This window comes from Malaclemys terrapin, chromosome 21 (genome assembly GCF_027887155.1).
Source record: "Malaclemys terrapin pileata isolate rMalTer1 chromosome 21, rMalTer1.hap1, whole genome shotgun sequence".
In the NCBI taxonomy this organism is placed as follows: domain Eukaryota; kingdom Metazoa; phylum Chordata; order Testudines; family Emydidae; genus Malaclemys; species Malaclemys terrapin.
Window position 1 is genome coordinate 4,007,045 of NC_071525.1, and position 12,827 is coordinate 4,019,871.

Here is a 12,827-nt window from a genome sequence, read left to right on the forward strand (position 1 = left end):
GCAGTGGCGGATGACATCACGGCATTGCATTGCTGCATCATGATGTCACTTTGCGCCAGGCCGCGAAACGACGTGATCGCTCACCTGGCGGTCAGATGCAGCCACTGCTGGGGCGGGGCGCGGTGGCCGTTTATACAGGGATCGCTCACCTGGCGGTCAGATGCAGCCACTGCTGGGGCGGGGCGCGGTGGCCGTTTATACAGGGATCGCTCACCTGGCGGTCAGATGCAGCCACTGCTGGGGCGGGGCGCGGTGGCCGCTTATACAGGGATCGCTCACCTGGCGGTCAGATGCAGCCACTGCTGGGGCAGGGTGCGGTGGCCGTTTATACAGGGATCGCTCACCTGGCGGTCAGATGCAGCCACTGCTGGGGTGGGGCGCGGTGGCCGCTTATACAGGGATCGCTCACCTGGCGGTCAGATGCAGCCACTGCTGGGGCGGGGCGCGGTGGCCGTTTATACAGGGATCGCTCACCTAGCGGTCAGATGCAGCCACTGCTGGGGCGGGGCGCGGTGGCCGTTTATACAGGGATCCCTCACCCGGCGGTGAGATGCAGCCACTGCTGGGCTGGGGCGGGGACAAGCTAGGATGGCTGGCGGCAGATCCACCTCATCCCACCACGATGCAGTGACACAATGACACACGGCCGGGCAGCTCTATGGCCCCCCCACACAACGGGATGGGATGGCCCCCAATGGAGGGGTGACAAACGAACTCGTCGACGGGTGCACCCCCTCATGGTGGGGTGGGGCCTAGCAGGGTCTCCTCCGCCGACGCCCACCCCGCTGACAGCCGCTCCGGTCCTGCGGTTGCTTGGTTGTTGGGACTTGACCCACCAGCTTGGTGGCTTGCAGTCCTATCCCTGCGGGGGTAAACTGAGTCCCAGCAGGGTCACCCCAGCTCTCCTGCCTGCCTCCAGAGCCATTCATCCTTTCTACCCCTTGACTTCCACACCCCCTTCGTTGGGGGCTGGGCGGGGAACCCTGGACACCTTTTTATTCCAGGTTCCAGCTAAGGTCTGTCTGCCTCTAGGCCTTTCCACCAGCCCCTTCCTGGGCCCACTCCTCCACAGAGCCCCAGAGGAAAACCCCACAGTCCCAGGGAACACGGAACAGTCCCACTGCCTGCCCCGAGGAAGCTCTCGCACGTAGCAGCCTCTGGCTGTCCGCTGGCCCCAGCCAGGTCATCTTCCAAGGTTTTGGCATGAGGTCTTCTCCTCCTCCTCCCACTCCGCCCCTATTGAGGTGGGCTGTCCCTTCCCCTCCTTTTAACCCCTGTCTCCAGGCAGGTGAAGCAGGTTGGGGCTGATTGAGCTCCCAGGCTGCCATTAACCCCTTCCTGCCTAGCACGGGGTTGACACAGAGGATCAGGCCCCTCGCTGAGCTCGCTTTCCGCCACGACACCATCACGGCGAGATGGGGCGGCCCAGGATGCTCGGGGGGCAGATCTGCGTCAGCACGTGGCGCGTTGACGTCGCTGCCCGGCGTTGCTAGTGGGTGGTGGCACCCAGCCCCCCCGATGGGATGTGACACAAGCCTGGGCTGGGGGGAAGGGGAAGGGGAAGGCTCAGGATGCAGGAAGCCCTCTGGAAAATGGCTTGTTTTTTGTGACCTGATCGGAGGGACCAGTGACCATTTCAAGGGCTGAGCTCACAGGAAGTGAGCCCCGTGCCTTGACCTCGTGGCCGCTCTCAATGCAAGGCAGAAAGCAGAGGCACCGTGGCTCGGGTCATTGGACCAGGGCACGGAACATCTGGGTTCCTATGTGTGCGCAGTGACTGGCCCAATGGGATCCTGACCTAGACACGGAGCCAGGAAGAGACTTGCCCAACTCACCCAGTGGCAGAGCCAGGATTAGAACCCAGGGCCTAGTGCTCTATCCACTAGGCCACACTACCCCCATGTTTTTTGCTTAGAGTGAGCGTGTCTTTTTGCTAGTGGAAATCCACTACCATTCGCTAATGCAGCGGTGTAGGGAGACGTCCTGGCTCCATTGCGGGGTTAGGATTTCACCCACTGGGGCCCCAGGGACCATCCGAGAGCCTTTCATAACAGGATCTCCCACCCGCTTAATGAGTCATCAGTGAATTTAAACTCCTAACCTGCACCCCTGCTGTCACCCCTCTGTTTTGTAGGTGGGGAAACTGAGGCACAGAAAAAAAAAAGACTTGCCCGAGGTCATGCAGTGGGCCAGTGCCAGAAGCAAGAATGGAACACACATCTCCTAGTACCCCTGGTGCTCCAACCAACAGGCCGCACTCCCTCCCCGAGCCAGGGACAGCATCCAGGACGTCTGCCTACCAGATCCCTCGCTCTGACCATGAGACGGGGCTAGAACACAGGCGTCTGGATTCCCATCGCCCCCTGCTCTAACCACAAGGCTCCACCCCCGTTGCTCATGCCCACCCCACCCAATGCTCACACACACACACACGCACAAAATCAGCCAAACTACTAAACTGGGGGAAAAATTAAAGTTTTTTAAATTATGATTTGTATCAATTCTCTCCCTCGCCGGGCATTCCTCTGGGGCTGCAAGAAGCCGCCAGCGCATTCTGCATTTCCTCACATTGCAGCCAGGGCCTTCCATTGTCTCCGGGATCACAGCGAAGACTTTGGAGCCGGGACAAAGAGCGGGAGAATAAATAGAACGGTGACATACACACATGATGCATGCATGCATGCAAAAAAAAAAACCCATCAATTTCATTTAGTTGCAAAAGGGGCCTGGGCGAAGCGCTTTATATTTAGCATCCCCAGGGAGACGGGGGCTTTTTTTGGTTGGCGGGTGTGGGAGATAAGAGATACTTTTTGGTCCTTCCCTTATAAGGCTCATGTATATGGGGAGCTGTGCAGAGTGAGGTCACCCTACTGAGGTCATCCCCCTTCCCTATTGGCCCCATAGCAAGGCTTTGTCTGGGCTCTATTGAACCAGTCATCTCAGCCCAGCCTTAAAGGAAACAAAACCCTTAATTGTCTGGATTGGAGCCAAAGGGCTGCCCAGAGACACAGAGCAGAGAAAGGCAGCTGTCTGTGGGTTCTTAAAGGGGCAGCGTCAACGCTACCCTCCCGAGCGTGCCTCCTAAGGGTACGTCTACACGACAGCGGCGCAGTTATGCCAGCAGCGCCGAAGCGTAGACGCTTCCTACGTCTTTGGAAGGGGTTTTCCCATTGCTGTAGTTAATCCACCTCCCCGAGGGCCAGTCACTGGTTTGATGGGAGAGGTCTTCTGTCAACCTAGCCGCATCTACGCTCAGGGCGTGACATTTTTCACAGCGCTGTAGCTAGGTCGATCTAGTTTTTAAGTGTGGACCAGGTCTAAGGGAAGGGTTTGCTCCCACAAAAAAGTGGAACCGAAGTCACGCACTAGAGTGCGAGTCGCTGCTTTAGCGATGTTGATTCTCTTCACCCAGGTAGATGGGCCCCAGGGAGGGTCTCTCTCCTGTCCTCGCATGGGCCAGTGTTGTTTTGGTTCATTTCGGGCAGGAGGAGATTGCTGGAAAATATTCACCGTATGCGTGCGTGCGCACACGCACAAGAGAGACTGCCTTTGTGACGGGGCTCATGCGTGTGTGTGAGAGAGACGGGGCATCTGAGTGAATGTGGGGGAGCGGTTGTGTACGTAAGCACATGAGAGACTGTTTGTGACCGTGCTTGGTGTGTGTGGATTTTCATGTGACAAGGAGTGTGTGTGTGTCTGCCTGTGTGAGACAGTGTGATTGTGCTCGTGTGTTGGATCAGTGTGACTACATACCCAGCGGGCAAAGGTGTGTGTGTGAGAATATTCACAATGTGGGTGCATATGAACGTGGACAGTGAACAACAGCAATGCTCTGCCTTGCACAAAGCAATTCCCCCCATAAAAGACCCCACAGTCCCCCAAATTAGATTACGTGTGCTCCGCTGACTAGATTTAACAAGGCCGGATAATTACGGCTAAAGGACGGGAGTGAGATTTGGGCCAGTGACTTCTTGTCAGTTACAATTTTGGGGTTTGTTTTGACTTAGTTTCAGGGTCTCCTTGATACAGTCTGGTGTGGACAGAGCTGCTGTACCCAAGTTGGCGCTTATCCAGCCCTTCCCATCAGTAGATCTCAAAGCACTTTACTAAGCAGGTCAGTATCAGTAGTCCCATTTTACAGACGGGCTTGCAGGGAGTCCCTGGAGTAAAGGGGACGGGGAGAGGGGCACACAGGGTGTTTGAGGGGGATATAGAAGGACGCCCAGAGCCCCTGGGGTGTGCAATCAGCGCCGCCCACAGAAGCAATGCAGCATGCAAGCCCCAAGTCAACAACAGACCTAAGCCCAGGGAAGGATGCGGGAGGACTGAGGACAAAAGCTTAGGGAAAATCAGAAGGCGGAATTCCCTCCCCGAAGCCTGCCAGGGAGGTGAAGTGAAGGAGCTGGAAGGGGGAGGTGTAGCGACAAACGAGGCAGAAATTCCTGGTGAAATTAAACACATTCCTCGCTGCCCAAGTGGTGACCAAAGCGACCGAGTGGGGACAGATGGTGGAACCAGATCTCCAGCTCCCAGGAGAGGGGGAACGGCACTCAAAGGGATCCCAGCCCCGGCGATGGCTGGCACAGGGCGAAGGCCAGATAAGATGTCTGGGGGCTAGAACCCCATGGACCCAGCCCCAGGGAGCAGGTGGAGCCTAGAGATTCAGCGTGAGTGCATTGATTCAGCAGCTGGTGCGTTCAGGGCCCCAAAGGGGGTGTGGTTTGGCGGACATGGGGCGTGGGTAGTTCTCAGATTGACTCTCCATCTAAGGGCACACACCCGTCCACACACAGCACGCATGCTATAACAACAAAAATAATCATCCGCTAGCTCTTATCTAAGGTGTTTTGTCAGCAGATCTCAAAGCGCTTTACAAACAGGTCGGTATCATTACCCTCTTTTTACTCATGGGGAAACTGAGGCACCAAGCAGGGACGTGACTTGCTCAAGGTCGCCCAGCAGGCCAGGGGCAGAGCTGGGACTAGGACCTGGGTCTGCTGAGTCGCAGTACAAAAGCACAGAATCATTACCCACAAAGTATGCAGATGGCAGAAAGATTGGGGGAGTGGGAAATACAGAAGAGGACAGGTCGCTGATCCAGATCGACTGGTAAACTGGGCCGCAAGCTAACAAGATGCGTTCCAATGGTACAATCACCCAGCGAGGAACACAGAACGTGGGCCACACTGACAGGATGGAGGAGTCTATCCTGGGAAGCAGAGGCGCGGCTGAAAACGACTCGGGGTCGTGGTGGATAATCAGCTGAACACGAGCTCCCGGTGCGATGCTCTGGCGAAAAAGGTGTGGGCCTGGGATGCCCAAACGGGGGGATCTCGAGTAGGAGCAGAGAGGTTTTGTTACCTCTGTATTTGACTCTGGTGCAACTGCTGTTGGAATCCTGTCTCCAGTCCTGGCGTCCACAAGTCAAGAAGGATGCTGATAAATAGAGGAGGGTTCAGAGACGAGCCAGTCCCCCTGCTCAAACCACTAGACCCTACTCCCCTCCCAGAGCAGGGCCTAGAACCCCAGTATACAGACTCCCAGTCCCCTGGCTCAAATCACTGGACTCCCCTCCCCTCTCAGAGCTGGGTGTAGGACCCAGAGCCAGGATTTTTGAAAGTGACTAGAGGTGAGATGGTTTTTCCTTCCATTTTCAGGTGCCCAACCTGAAGTGGCCTGGTTTTCAGGCAGTTCTGAGCCACCAACCCTCCAAAAGCCAGGTCCCTTTAATGCATCCCAAGTGCCCCAAATCACTAGCCACTGTGGCAAATCTTGGCCTGCCAGCCCTGCCAGGGTGCTGGCCAGGGTTTTTGTACCACCTAGCCTGGTGCTGGTGAGAACGTACTAAGTGCCAATTGCCCCCCGCGGGGGTCCCTGGGAGCAGGAGATGGTGGGCATGGGGGGATAGCCAGGGGCTGCTTTTTCTGAATCTCAACCCTACGCCATCTCCATGAGAAGCACCATAAAGCAAGGCCCCGAAAACCCTGCACTCAGGCATCTGTATACCGGCCAGGAGCCGGAAAAGCGACTGTGGCTTGCATAGGGCCAGCGTGTGATTCAGTGCAGGCCGTGTGCCTGAATCAACGACCGAGGGTTTGTTTTTTACTGGGATTATTATTATTTGGTTCCCATCCCAAAGTGTGAATTTGCCCTTAAAAGGAAACAGCCGGGCTGGAAAGGCCAGCTAAATATTAGCCCTTATCAGACTTTGACTCCAGCCTTTCCCACAACAGCTGGATGGGGGCCGGTGTTGGTTTAGGCCTCTCGCTGCCTCCAAACTAAATTACGAGTGTGGGCAAGGAGGAGGCGAGACAGCCGGGCAGCGGGCAGCCAGCCAAGGCCGACGGCAGCCATCCATGTCAGGGCAAGGCTGTGCCCCTTGGGGGAGCACTGGCCTAGGGGAAAGGGAAGCAGGCCGAAGGATCTGCTGGGGCAGGGGCAATGGCTGGAGAATGCCAGATTTAGAGGCTCTGGTCATCTGGTCAGAGGTGGGAGAGATGTCTGAAAAATTGGACAAGCAGTTCGAGCAGCGGACTGGGAGTCAGGACGCCTGGGTTCTCCAGGTAGGCAATGTGGTCTAGGGGTTACAGCAGGCTGGCGCTGGCAAGTGGGACTCCAGAGATCTTTCTCCTGCTCTGCCACTGGAGTGCTGGGTGACCTTGGGCATGTCTCTCCTGCGCTGAGTGCCTCAGTTTCCCTGTAACTAAACTGGGGATGATATGTTAATAATAATAACAAACCTGACGTCAGAGTGATTTGACGCTCGGATGCAAGGGGCTAGTCAGATCGTTACAAAGGACACATGGTAATGACACGGAGCTCGCCGTCTCATGCTCTGCCCTTCCCTGGTTTCTTACAAGAAATGAGAACGCTGCCTGACTAACTTAAAGGACTGCTGCAGCAGGGCCACATTTCCCCAGAGGCTCTGGGACGCAGAGACCAGCCACCACGCCGTTTGCTCTGGCTACGCGCCCCCATCTGCCTCCCCGAGAAGCAGAGATTAGCCCCACCACCGCAATACACGCTGGCCACACCCCGATCCGCTCCCGATGCCAGGGGCCGGGAACAGGCCAGATACAGAGCACTTATGCCAGTTTCACCCAGGGCAGGAAGATGCACACTGCAAAGCGCAGACAGAGTCCGTGGCACATGCTTTCAACGCACAACTAGGGTTACCATATTTCAGCGAGCAAAAAAGAGGACGGGAGAAGCCCCGCCCTAGCCTCACCCCTGCCCCTCCCACTTCCCGCCCCCCCTGACCTCCCAACCCTCCCCCCGTTCCTTGTCCCCTGACTACCCCCTCCTGGGACCCCTGCCCCTAACTGCCCCCCAGGACTATCTAAGCCTCCCTGCCTCTTGTCCCCTGACTGCCCCAACCTTTATCCACACCCCCACCCCCAGACAGACCCCTGGGACTCCCACGCCCCATCCAACCACTCCCCACCCCCTGACAGCCCCCCCCAGAACTCCCAACCCATCTAAACCCCTCTGCTCCCTGTCCCGACTGCTCCGATCCCTCTCCCCACTCCTGCCCCCTGACAGCTCCCCCCCAGAACTCCCAACCCATCTAAACCCCTCTGCTCCCTGTCCCCTGACTGCTCCGATCCCTCTCCCCACTCCTGCCCCCTGACAGCCCCCCCCAGAACTCCCAACCCATCTAAACCCCTCTGCTCCCTGTCCCCTGACTGCTCCGATCCCTCTCCGCACTCCTGCCCCCTGACAGCCCCCCCCAGAACTCCCAACCCATCTAAACCCCTCTGCTCCCTGTCCCCTGACTGCTCCGATCCCTCTCCCCACTCCTGCCCCCTGACAGCTCCCCCCCAGAACTCCCAGCCCCCTACCCCCCCGCTCCTTGTCCCCTGACTGCCCCCTCCTGGGACCCCTGCTCCTAACTTCCCTCCAGAACTCCACCCCCTACCTAAGACTCCCTGTTCCTTGTCCCCTAACTGCCCCCTCCTAAGACCCCCCCCCGCAACTGCCCACCAGGACCCTACCCCCTACCTGTACCCTGACTGCCCAAAACTTTCTCCACTCCCCCCAAAAAGCCCCCCCCCGTTTCTTGACTGCCCCCTCCAGAACCTCCCTGCCCCTTCTCCTGCCCCCCTTACCCTGCTGCTCAGAACAGGGTGTTGGGCTCTGTGCGAGCCGGACACGTGGCTAAGCTCCCCAGCACAACAAAACCCGGTCCCTGGCCCTGCACAACAAAACCCGGTCCCAGGTCCGGACCGGGTTGCAGGGGAGAGCTGCCCTTGTATCAGCACAAAGTGCTCTCGCTCCCGTTTTGCTACGCTGCATGGCAGAAACCGCTCCCAGTTGCAAAAGGGGAGGGCTGCACTTTGTGCTGAGACACTTGCTCAGAATGCAGGGCGGAGCTCCTCTCCAGCTGCTCCGGAGTCCAGCCCGGGACTTTCCTGCAGCCCTCCCAGCCGCTCCGGGGGAGGGGGGAAATCCCGGACATTGTGAGTGCTTTACAAATTCCCCCCGGACGCTATTTTTAGCACAAAAAGGAGGACATGTCCGGGTAAATCCGGACGAATGGTAACCCTAGCACAACCCAAATGCGAGGAGCCTGGGTTATGCCCACACCGGCCCCTCTCCACTGACCTGGACCCTGGCGTGCACGGACAGCGTGTGCCCATAAAGCCGCAGCGTCAGTGGTGACTATCGGGCCTGCCGGTGACTCAGCCCTCTCGCCCTCTGTCTCTCCTCTTCGCCTCGCACAAAGCCCCCCATTCTCCTCCCTCGCAGGGACAGATTTTTACGGCACCCACAGCCTGTGTGTGGTGGCTCAGCAGATAACGTACAAAGGCCCGATTGACTTGAATCATACCCTGGTCTTGGCATTTCCAGCCCCAACGTGCCAGCAGAATGAGGGCGCAAACTGTTGGCGCTGCAAAGAAAAGAGCTCGGGATGAGAATAGGCCAGACGCTGCCCCTCGAGGGACAGCTGGGATGGTTTGAATGCTGGGATGGTATTCGCTCGCCCACAAGAGCTGGCCTGGTTAAATCCGCTCTCTCTAAGCGTCCAGGCAGGAGTTTTCCAGCAGCCCGTGAAGATCAGCTTGGTATCCACAGGTAATAATGATCCTGTTTTAAAGACCCTTCTGCAAAAGGGTGTCTAAGGTTTGTTTTCCTCATTCTGCAGATGGGGAAACTGAGGCAGAGTGGGATTTTTTTTTTAAAGTGACATGACCAAAGGTCACACAGGGAGTCTGTGGCAGAGCTGGACCCAGAACCCAGGAGTTCTGGCTCCCAGTCCTGTGCGCATACCCATGGCACAGGTGGGGAAACTGAGGCACAGGGCAGTGGAAACCAACATTTTTCCAATAGCTGGCCAGCCAAATCCAACTCCACACCACGCTGCCTTGATTTTTCATGGGCACTGAGCACGTACCGCTTTCCTTGACCTCTCTGCAGCAGCAGAGTGGGAAGGAGGCAGGCTGGCTGGTGCTGCCTGCATAATTCCTGGGATCTCTAGTCACATCTCAGCCCCTCTCCGCTGGGCACAGTAGGCCCCTACTTACCAAAGTATTTATATCATGTCATGGGAGGCGCTAACCCGCAGCTATTAAAGGGCATCAGCTGGTCTCCAACGTGCTCATTTATTTCCAGTTGCTAAACTCCCCCGAGAAGCCATGTCCTGCCTCCGTCCCTCATTCAATAAAGCAGCGCTTGGCTCACTGGTATCTGCCACCACGGAGCGGCCATCTTTTTCCTCGCAACAGCACCCGTTCCCCCCCTCAGCCTGCATTGTGCCCCGTGAACGCCTGCTCCCCTGGGCAATTCCTTTCCAGCACTGGGTGCGTCGACAGAGCCCACGGCGGCGAGCCTGAGACGCCGGGTCGATAGATATTGCGGCTCGGGCTCTGTAACCCCCCCCCCCCTTGGCCTCAGAACCTGGGCCTGGCCGGGTACACGGCTATTTTTTAAGGTTGTAGCATTAGCCGGAGTCTGCAGCCCCAGGCTGTGAGACTAGCTGCCGCGTGCCGTGGCGCCATCCCCACTCATGCTCGTTGTGGATGCGTCGGAAGGTCTGCTGGCCAAGCCGCAGGCCTGGGTATCAGGACTCCTGGGTTCGATTCCCCAGCTCTGCCACCGACGCCTCGTGTGACCTTAGAGTCAACTGAGGCAGGGAGAATTAAAAAGCGGTAAAACCTTCCTCCCAGCGAGCGATCACTGTCTCCCTGGGTGGTTATATAGCCCCCCCATTATCTGAGCCCTTCTCAGACGTTAATAAATCCATCATCCCACCTCCGCTGTGGGAAGGAAACAGCACAATATCCATTTTACAGCGGAGGGAAACAGAGGCATGGTGCGGGAAAGGGACTGGCCCAGTCCCCCAGTGAGTCAGTAGCCAAGCCAGGAATAGAACCCAGGAGTTCTGCGGGCTGCCCAAGCTGTCTTGCCCAGGTACAGCAGAGATTCTGGCTAGCCCAGGTGACTCTGGGACAAGGAGCCTCGCTGGGGGCTCATTGTAGTAGACACTGAGCGCCTATAATGGCGGCTGGAGCTGCAGATGTTCAGACCCACCTCCCCCACCAGGAGATCATGGCACCTCCCAGCCATAGCCTCCTCTGGGTGGCTTGCAGGGGAGGCCACATCCTGGGACAAAGTCTCTGGGAATATGCTGCAGGGAGCCTGGGAGGAGCGGTGGGGGAGGGACGGAGCCGAGGAGCGAATGGGCCTGTCCCCCGTGGGCACGGGTGGCTCTGGAGGAAGACTCATTGGCCCAGCACAGAAAAGGGCTGAGCTTTCGAGTACCAGCTCATGCTGCCAAGGTATTTAGATGCCTAACTCCCCTTGACAGCACCTAAAGACATTTGAGGAGCAAGGCATGAGTCAATTTCCCACCACACTGCAACTAAACCCGGCTCTGTTTGGTCCTCGGGCCCAGCTGAGAGAGCTGTACCCCAGGGATCGGACAATTAGGAGATGCAGAGGCTGCATCATCCAGTCTGTCCTCCCGTAGATCACAGGCCAGAGACCCTCGCCTAGTTGCTCCCCTCCTGCAGCATCGTCTTCTCTCCTGCCAGGGGGATGGCCTAGGGGAGGGGAAAAGCGGAATCTCACTGATCTTCCTGCCTCTTAAAATACGTCCCCACTCCTGGAGGAGTTGCATCAGCCCATCCCAGATGACACATCTTGCAGGCAGCCGGCCAGGCATCCTTTCCTGGGCTCCGTACAAAGAGCAGCTGCATTTTGCTGTCTCATGGCTAAATCAAACGCACCCTGTCCTGGCGCTTCCAAGCGGCACTCACAAATAGCTGGGTTTGGAATCTCCCGCCCGCCCGTCTCCGCTGGCTTGGCATTCCATTACACTGAGGGTGATGCTGCAGGGATCGGTGAGGCAGCTGCAAGTCCCAGCTCTCCTTCATCGGTTTCTGTATGTAGAAGGAATCAATAGAGTCGCTGAGCTCCCCCTCCAAGAATTCCCTGACCACACCTCTGAGAGGTCCCATTGCCATCCTACAGTAGGGAAACTGAGGCCTGGCTTTTACAAGATGGGCTTGTCTACAAGGGCAGCTCCTCCTGCTTAACTCCATGCGTGGGTGCGCTTATTCCAAATTAGCTCCATTCACTTGGGAAGCGAGGGGGAAGTTAACGCCAGGCAGGGCCAGATCTGGATCTGAGGACCTGCCCCACAACGACCCCCTTTAGCAGCACTTCTCTCTCCGGACCCCTTCAGTGACCTAATGGGCCGGTCTGAGGATTGACGCCGAAGCAGGGCAACGGCTGGGAATTAAACATCATCGCTATGTGGTGTGAGGCCAGTGGGAGGAAAGATGGTCCAGTGGTTAGGGCCCCAGCCTAGGAGGTGGGAGACCTGGGTACCAGTCCCTGTTCTATCACACGTTTCCTGTGTGATCTAGGACAAGTCACCTGCAGCCCACGGGAATCAGGGGCCTAAATACACGTGAAGATCTCTAGGCCTTAATTTCTCCATCTATAAAACAGGGACGATGCCAGTGAATGCATTTCAATTGTGAGGTGTCAGATACTGTGCTGATGGGGGGCAGATAAATAAGGAAGTCACTCCAGGAGAGGCTGGGGGAACATGCGTCAGCTGGATGGAGGCGTACAATCCAGCAGCCCTGCCCTGCTTTGGGTGAAGTTACACGGGTGGCAGAATCGGGGTAGAGAAGGCCTCTTGGCTGGGTACCAGGGATGTTTTCAGGACAACGCAATGAGCTCAAGCAGGTATAAGCTCAGCTCTGAAATCCATCTAATCCTCCTCTCTCCAGCCCCTGCGTGAATCTGCTCGGACATTCGCCCACTGCAATAAAACATATGCTGGTGCATTGTGCCAGGTGGCATCATGTTGGATCACTGCAGCCCAGGCCGCACCCTCTATGATCCTGCTATCGCTCCAGCCTCCCCCTGCCCAGAACAGCTCTTGGCTTGCCTTAAAATCCCACTGGCACCAAGAAATTCCGCTGAGTCCTGGAATTATCCACAGGTAGCACCCCGAAGGGAGAGCGTGGGAATACTGTCTAGGTACGTCAATAACCAGCCCTTTGTCTCTGCTTCCTAAATACACAGCAGATGTCTCGGGGCTGGTGGAGGCAGCTAAACAGTGGCTGCTGTGAGAGGGGACGTGGGGAAGGATTACTAAGTCTCTTTAAGGAGGCAGTCACTTGCAGAAGATCAAAAGAGAGAGATGACTTCACCCTCAGATGTTAGCCCCGTTCCCTTCAAACTCCATGGAGCTTTTCCCAGGGCTCTTAGCACAGAGAGTGGAATCCTCCCCTGGGCCCACGCAGAATAGCGTCGCTCCAAGCGAAAGTCTTGCTGGGCGGGGAAAGATGCTGTGGAATCATAGGTGACTT